Source organism: Grammomys surdaster, unplaced genomic scaffold (genome assembly GCF_004785775.1).
Source record: "Grammomys surdaster isolate TR1022 unplaced genomic scaffold, NIH_TR_1.0 213, whole genome shotgun sequence".
Classification (NCBI taxonomy): Eukaryota; Metazoa; Chordata; class Mammalia; order Rodentia; family Muridae; genus Grammomys; species Grammomys surdaster.
The window spans coordinates 1,708,179-1,717,298 of record NW_021604658.1 but is presented as its reverse complement, the minus strand read 5'-3'; positions in this window follow the sequence as shown (position 1 = coordinate 1,717,298).

Sequence of the window (9,120 nt, the reverse complement as noted above, 5' to 3'; positions counted from 1 at the left end):
AAGAAAGAAAGAAAGAAAGAAAGAAAGAAAGAAAGAAAGAAAGAAAGGAAAGAAGAGAAAGCCAAAGTTGAGCTCAATACCAAACAGAAGAGGCACTGCTGACTCTCCCTGTGGAACTCAGCAGTTAACATTAAAAATATCCAGGTAGCTGGAGAGTTAGCCTGGTGTATGCTGGCCTGCCATGATAGCCGGATGGACATGTGGTATTTGTATTAAAGCCCAGGCTGCTGGGGATCAACATGTGGGGACAAGGGGTCCAACTCAATTGTTCTCCCGCCCTTCTCAGGAAGGGCCAGGAAGGAAAGGGCCCCAGTTGGAGAAGCTATTGTCTTCAGTGGGTTAAGCATCATCAGGTAGCCTGGCTGGCAGAGGGCCAGTGGGAATGCTTTGATAGACATTCTGATATCCTTCAAGGTTCACTCAAACCCCTGTCTTTCCCATGCTGCCTCTGAGACTGATGAAAATCTCTGAGAAGATACTATCAGGTGTGCAGAAGGCCAGCTTTGGCACCACAGGGCAAACGAGATCTGCCCCACTCCCCACTCCTATATAGAGTTTCGCTCTATAGCTGTGGCTCTCCTGAAACTCACTCTAGACCAGAATGGCCTCAAACTCACATAGTTCTGCTTGCCTCTGCCTCTCAAGCACATGTGCCACTATGCTCAACACATGTGGTGTTCATACATGCTAATGAAACAGTCACACACACAAAATGGAAATTTTTTTTATTATTTAAAGCAGAAAAATGACCAGTCATGACTAATTTGGTCTCTAGGGAAGTAGCCGGTGTCGATTTGAAGAAAACTCCAAACTCAAACTCCTTATGTGACGTGGGAAAAAATGTTCGAGTTCAGGGCCTGCTGCACTGCCCAGCTGGCATCCATAGCACCCATCTGGAAAGACAGCGTGGGCTCTGTGCCTGCAGAGTCTTGAGACATCTCATCTACAGTTCGTTTGCATTGATCCTGGGCTCATCTATTCTCACCAAACTGCAAACACTGACATCTGCTCTTGACCTCCTTCCCTGATGCAGATGTTATCCCAGGTGCCATGAATCCTATCCATACCCATCCTGTTTCTCCTTCTAAGCTCACTGTAGGAGCACTGGGATAACAGATGTATCCCACTGCATCAGGCCTTTATGTGGGTTCCAGGGATTGAACTTGGGTTGTCAGATTAGCACAGCAAGAGATATCTGCTTAACCCCAGAAGCCCCACTTCTAAACACAGAGACAGACTGTTAACAGCCTCACATGTGAACCCTTTCAGAACACACCAAACCCTATCCAAACCCCAGCACCCCAAGCTACTTCCATTTGTCTCAGAACTCCAACATAATCCAAGAGACAGCAGGACTCCATGCCTCTCCTCCTCTGCAGTTCGGAAGCTTGACTCAGACCCTCGGCACATCTAAACCTATTCCCTCATGAGAGTGTCCCGGAAAGCCAGAAGCAGTCTCAAGCAAGTCCATCCTATCCCACAACAAGCAGTTCCTCATGTAACCTAACTCATGCCAGAATGGGAACGGTCACCTTAAGCTACATCGAAACTCCATTTTGACCTGCAGCCAGACAAGGAGCGCAGAACACATTACCAAAGCCTCCTGGGGCACAATGATCATATAGCAGAGTCCCTGAGGACATAGAGAGCAGAGTCGCTGAACATCAAACATTTCCTATGCCCAGGCCCCATGTGTGGAAACAGGTGTTCAAACTGCTGTATGACCAAGCTGATTATGTCTGCCACTGAAGGCAAGGCAGCATAAACAGGCCTTAGAAAACCAGGCTTATCCCAGGATTTCCCAATGAGCAAAGTAAATATTTGGTCCCAGGCCCAGAAAGATGTCTGATAATCCCATCCCCTGCTATCGGTTTTCCCTTATTCATCCATCCTGCAAACCTCTGTTTGCCTGCCCTGCTCTGTGTGGTTGCTGTTGACCTGGGCAGTGATACCCTCATGCTTGAGAGTGATGCTTCCCCTCGGGATGGGAGGAACAGAGAACAGAAAGTGGCATAAAGTGGATCTTGTGCTGGGTCTGAGCTGGCGTGCAGGGTTGGGACAGGCCAGAACATTCAGCTCAGTGTGGGGAACACGTGTCCTGGCCTGGTGGTCCCTACATTCCCCCTTATCTCCAGGTGGGGACTCCCAGGCCAGCAGCAGTTTGAGGGAATCAGCAGGGACTGTGGGCTTTGTAGATCTGGGCTGAGCTGCCAGCTTATTCATTACCCACCAAAGACGACGTCCTTTACTTCTCTAAGAGCCTGTTTTCTCTGAAAGCATGTTCTATAGCTCAGATTGGCAGCATCTCCCACAGGCTTAACATTTTGAATGATGGATCCCTAGCTTGCAGCGCCTTGCAGCACCATTCAGGATTCTGTGGAGCCTTTTAGAGGTGGGGCATGGCTCATGGGAACCACTGGAGCCCAGCCTTTGAAGGTTATATCCATCCCTGGTTCGAAGTAGATCTTGCTTCTCAATTGGTCCCACTCATGGCCACACAGAGAAGGAGCTACAGACAGAAACTCTGGGTCACATCTTCCCAGTGATGAAGGACTAAAGCTGTAAGCCAAATGAGTCTGTCTTTCTGATATTGTTCTGTTCAGTATGGTGGTCACAGAAATAAGTAACACATCTAGATTCTAGAGAGCAAACTCGAGTACAGATGTTCCACTATTTGTTTGTTGCATGTCCTATGCACCTGTCTTCACTGAGAATGAAAACAAGCACTCGAGCCCCCATTATTGGAGATAGGTTGAGGTATAAGCAACTTTTAGCTGAGTAGGTACTAAGCCATTGTTACTATACCATCCCCCAACTTTCTTCCAGGCTACTGTATTTTTAGAACTTGCCATGTGTTTTATGTTGTTCTGGGAGTGCTGGGCATAGAGCTGCTGTGGCATTTATTAAGGAGGATCCCTTTGGACCCATATCTGGGTCCAAAGGAGGGGAAGAAAGTGGAACTAGGAACAGGAAGAAGCGGGATTGCCACATAGGACCAACGGGTGACCTTGACTGCCCCATGGAGACCTCCAGGGCTGGAGTGAGCCTCTGGAATCATCTTGAATCAAGCCACACATCCACCTGAGTCTGACCACCCCAGAGTGAAGTGGTCTTGAGCAAAGAGTGTGAAGTTTGAAGGCATCTGTACCCTGGTGCTACTTACAGCACCTGGTGCCATCCTTTCTCATGGGGACTGCACATCACAGTGCCTACCACAAGCAGTCAGCATTGGATAACACCTGCCACCAAGAGGATGCAGTTTCAGTAGTTTCTGCTCTAAAGGTTGCTGTCAGAATCAGACAACAGGTATAAAGTACCTTGCGAAGGGCCTGGCATAAGCTAGTGGGTGTATGAATAATGACAGCCAGAGGCAGCAAACTCGATCAAGATAACCAGGTGAGAGGAGTTGGAAGTAGAACTTTGAATTTGGACAGGAGGTACTCAGTTCCCCCCTGGTGACTGCATGGCATCCATCTGGCACTCCAAGCAGTGATGTAAACACACAGCTAAGTGTCTCTTTGACTTGTAAATGAGCCCTTGGCATCAAGCCCTTCCTCACTGTACCCAGGAGGGCAGCTAGGTGCTGCCTGGGAGTTTTATTACACAAGAGGGCAGCCATGATGGTGGGTGCTGCCAGAAAGTAGCTGTGAATCCTCCAGCAGAGCCAGGCTGGAGTTAGGCCAAGGCCAAAGGATAAAAAAGAGGTCCTGGCCTCTCCCACTTACTGGAAAACTGCAGGAGGAAATCCACAGGCAGGTGGGCCTGCTCCATTGCCCTGTGCAACATAGCCAGCTGCCCTCCTCACAGGTAGCCTCACACCAGAACTGCTCTGGAGAGGAAACCCTTGAGCCAGGCTGCCCTCGGTCTGCTCCTGAAAGAATGGCCAGCAGAAGAGAGGACAGGAAGCACTGGGAGGAGTCTCAGTTGGGGAGGGGGGTCCCACAACCCCCACCCCTCTTACTCTCTTTTCTGTATCTCAGCTTCCCTGAGGTAGGTAGAAATGGGAGTAAGGCTACCAGATCTAAATATGAAAGTGAGAATGAAAATTATCAACAGCCATCTTCTTGTGTAATAGAACTCCTAGGTAGCACCTAGCTGCCCTCCCAGGTCCAGTGACAAGGGACTTGATGCCAGGGGGTTATTTATAAACCAAAGAGACTCAACCGTGCGAGCATCACAGCCTGGAGTGTACTGTCCAGGCACCCTGAGGGGGCATCTGGAGAGATGGCCCAACCGTTAAGGGGACTTGCTGCTCTTCCAGAGAACCAGAACATGGTTCCAACACCCATGTCATGCAGCTCACAACCCCCTGTATCTCCAGTTCCAGGATATCCAACACTCTCTCCTGGCCTCCAAGGTCACCCATATACAGATGGCTTACGTGCACACAGATAAGCATACATACACATAAGTAAAATAAATCTAAAAAAAACCAAACCACCCCCCCAAAAAAAAACAAAACAAAAACCAAATCACGAGATCTCTAGTTAAAGTCAAATTTCAGATAAACAAGAAACAATGTTTTGGTGTAAGCATTTCCTAAGTACTCTTAAGGATACACCAGAACAATTCTTAGTTGTTTCTCTGAAATTCAAAGGCAGCCAGGCTTCCTTTGTTTACATAGATGGGCCCAGACCTTGGCCTGCAAGTCTGAGTGGCAGACTGTGGAAGGGACATCACCAGGATGGAGAGGAGTTTGTGCAAAGGACACCTTTGTTGCCCCTGTGGCTCCCCAGGAAGGCAGAACTGAGGAGGGGGGCAGCTAGCCACAGTCTGGCTAATCCACTCATGGAGAAAGCAGCTGAGGCCCAGGCAGGAAAACTTTCCTTTCAGAGATATAGGCTCAGCCAGACTCCATTCCTGACTCCACCAGAAAAGTCAAGGACTCCTTGGGCTACCATGGAGCCCATTCTTGCCCCTGATATATGGGATGAAGTCTGTACAAACATTGGGCTGAGAGACTTGCCTCAGTAGGCACTGGGGGTCCCTGTCTTGAGTGGAGTGTGGCTTCACAAGGACCCTTGATGTTTGCCCACCATGGATGGGAGAGGAGTGGGAGAGAGGGCCAGCCAGCTGCCACCTGCTGCTTCCTGTTCCCCCCCAGAAGCCCAGGCTGTAGGTCCTGCCTCCCCTTTAACACTATCTCTAAAAAGAACGGTAGTGACTGCCAAGACTGAATATACACTCTTGCTCAGGCGTTATGTTCTATCTTCGAAGCAACCTCTGAGATGAGTGCTGTTAGAATCTCCACTCCAGACAGCGGTAGGAAGATCTCTGAGTTCAAGGCCAGCCTGGTCTACAGAGTGAGTTCCCAGACAGCCGAGGCTACACAGAGAAATCCTGTCTCAAAAACAAACAAACAAACAAACAAACAAAACAAAACAAAAACAAACAAAAAACAAACAACCACTGGAAACAAGAGGAGCAAACTTTAATCCTAGCACTTGGAGGCAGAGAAGGGGGGCCTGGTCTACAGAGTGACTCATATGTTTAGTGAGACCCTGCCAGTAATTTTTTTTTTTAAATATGAGCTTGGGGATTTAGTTTAACAGCCCAGTGTTCTGAAGAAAATAAAAAGACAAAAAAAATATATGTGTAGACATTTGCATACTTACGTGTATGTATGTATGCTTACATGTTGGGGAACACACAGGCACATGTTGTGAATGTGTAAGTGGAAGCCAGAGATCAATTGGTCACCCACCTTGCTGTTTTATTTTTTTAAGTGAATAAGTGTGTGTGTGTGTGTGTGTGTGTGTGTGTGTGTGTGTGTGTGTAGACCAGAGAGGTCAATATAAGGTGTCTTCCTCAGTCACCCTCTACCCTGCTTTTTCTGAGACAGGGTTTCACAACTAGACATGGAAGCAGAAGCAGGCTGATCTCTGAATTCTAGGCCAGCCTGGTCTACATAATGAATTCCAGGACAGCCAGGCCTGCTACGTAGAGAAATCCTGTCTCAGCAGAAAAGAAAAGAGGATTTCACACTGACCCTGTACCTCACTGACTAGGCTGGGCTGGGCAGCCAGCAAGCTCTAGGGATCTCTTTGCCTTTGCCTCCACAGCACTGGGGTCACACTCAGACAGCCCTGTGCCTGGTCCTTTATATGGGTGCTAGGGATTGAACTCTGTAAGCCAAGTAAGCCGTCTCAGCAGCCCCCGCCTTCTTTAGAGGGCCTCTCCATCAGGAGAGACTGGCTCTTGGCCTCCCTAGCACTGGAATTACAAGTGACAGCCGTCACAGCCTGGCCTTTTGATGTGGGTGCTGGGGACCTAACTCAGGTCCTCATATTTGCACAGTGCACTTTCCTGACTACAGCTTTCTTCATCCTCATTTAATAGACAAGGAAACTGAGGTTCTGATGACTCAAATTAATGAAAGTACCTGGTTAGTTTTTAGTAGAAAAGGATTCCACTCCGGCTCTGTGTGTCTCTGGGAGCCTAGGCTCCAGGTGTTGGCAATCTCCTTCCAGTCTGTCCCTATACCCGTCATCGTCATCGCTGTCTTCACTGTATTTGGCCTATGGTTAGGAATCTTGCAGGAATGGCCTGAGCTGGGCTCCTTCTGCCTGGATCCCTGTCCCTAGCCTGAAGATTAAATCTTGTTGAAAATAGAAGATTAAATCTTGTTGAAAATAAACTGTTCCAATATATACTCAATAACCCTTCCTGTGTGCTGTGCCTCTAAACAACCTGCAAAGCCAGCAGCAGAGGAAGGAACCAGCTTGTGACTTATCTGTCCTTCAGTGCTCCTCCAGAGGAAGCCCTTCCCAGAGCCTGCCTAGCACCGGCCCCAGCACATCACAGGAGGCCAAGTCTTTGTCCCTACTCAGATAAACAAACAAAGCGTCTGAGACATGTGTAAATGCAGAAGGTCCAGGAGCCATGCCCCACCCACAGGTAGGCTTGGCCTCCCTCCCAGGGTCAGCAGCAGTAGTCTAGGGTTGGGGAGGTCAGTTAGGCAGAAGGGCTAAGTGCATTCCCATCTGCAAATGGCTAACTCAAGACTCTGGGGAAGCCTGCCGCCCTGCCATTGGGGCCATGAACTTCTTTCTTTGTCTCTTCCCACCCAGTACATATATCAGCTTGGTCCCTGTGGGTCACCTCACACGGGAGCAGCATTCAGTGATGGCCTCCATATGGATATCCCCTGAAGTCTTGTGACTTAGCCTCCTCTTCAGTCCATGCTCACATGGGACTCCCTTGGTCCTGCAGACCTTCCATTCCTCCTTCTTTTCCCTCCCATACAGTCAAATGAGAGACACAGGAAGAAGGCCAGCAAGTGTGCAAAATGGGAGCCAAGATGGGGAAGTTTATTCTCTGAGAATCATCTAAACACATGGGAGAGTATTTTTAGCCCATGGCTCCTACCAGGATGCCAAACCTAAACACAAGGAAGGAGAGGTGGCCCCTTGGGGATAGAAGTAGCCACTGGAAATAGGGTGGGAAAAGGTACAGCAGACCCCACCCTGTCCCTCAGAGTGGTCTGTCTGCCTGGATGGTTTTGATAAAGAAAGTTGGCTATGGAAGTTGCAGAGTGACCTTGCCTCTGCTGTATTGCAGTTCCCTTATCCATGCAATGGAAGAAGACCTCACTCACAAAATGGTAGAGAGGCCCATAGGCAGCACATAGTAGGCATTCAATAAATGTGTTTCCTAGTCTGTGCTGAGAATCTTCCAGAAATGGGCCAATGGACCTCAGAGAAGTCTTTTCCCAGGCTTGGTATCTGCAGGGAAGCACACATGTGCAAGTGTGTGTGTGTATGTGTGTGTGTGTGTATGTGTGTGTGTGTGTATGTGTGTCTATGTGTGTCTATGTGTGTCTATGTGTATATATGTGTATGTATGTGTGTGTGTATGTATGTGTGTATATGTGTGTGTGTATGTGTGTGTGTATGTGAATGTGTGTATCCAATGCAACCAGCTATGGAGATGAATAAAAGAGAAAGGAAGTCAGGATGGGGAGGCAGACAAACTAGACCTCCCTTGTAAATAAAAAACAATTGGTAGGCCTATTGCCCATGGAGAGAACTACCTTATGAGCCAGGCAGGCTGGGTATAAAGACAACTTAGGCCTGGCAGTGGTGGCGCACGCCTTTAATCCCAGCACTTGGGAGGCAGAGGCAGGTGGATTTCTGAGTTCAGGGTCAGCCTGGTCTACAGAGTGAGTTCCAGGACAGCCAGGGCTACACAGAGAAACCCTGTCTCAAAAACAAAACAAAACAAAACAAAAAAAAAGACAACTTAGGCACCTTCTCCAGGTGGAGGTCAGCACAGAACCAATGAGTTTACTCAGAAGAGGAAGCTCTTCAATGACGCAGACTGACAGAAATGTCCCTCAACTCTTTGTGTGGGGCCATAGTCAAGAGAGCAAACTGCCCACCCATGGTGGCAGGCCACTGAATAGCTTTGCTAGGAGTACCTCCAGGACACGCAGAGCTGCTCTGAGGTGTGCAGAAACACTTCCCCACTCGGCTTTCACCGGGTTTACTATGGAGCCAACCAGGGCAGGAGACAATCCTCCGCCTTCTACCTAGGGTGGAAAAGCCAGACCTCCTCTGGCCCACTTACAGGGAGATAGAGCTTCCTGGTTCTGCTGCTGCATTATTCACTGAAGGCCACATGGAGGTCAGGGGTATAGGGGAGGGAAATGGGTGTGGGGGAGAGGGTGTGATGAAGAGAAAGGCGAGAGGAGGGGGAAGTTGTCCAGAGCAGGAATGGCTGTACTGACCTCAGAGTTCCGACTCTGGGGAGGAGACAACTGAGATCCCCTGCAGGCATAGTGGGTACTAAAGGAGAATGGGTTTGGACCACATACCCCCTGCTGACACAGGCTGCCTGCTGTTACCATGACTACACAATACCAACACCTCCATCTCAGCTGCAAGGTCATTGGTGAAGCTGGAAGGTACTTGTTATTGGTTACAAATAGAAAAGGGTAATTATGCGGGGGTGGGGGGTGGGGGGGTGGCGCACACCTTTAATCCCAGCACTTGGGAGGCAGAGGCAGGCGGATTTCTGAGTTCGAGAGTTCAAGGCTAGCCTGGTCTACAGAGTGAGTTCCAGGACAGCCAGGGCTACACAGAGAAACCCTGTCTCAAAAAACCAAAAAAAAAAAAAAAA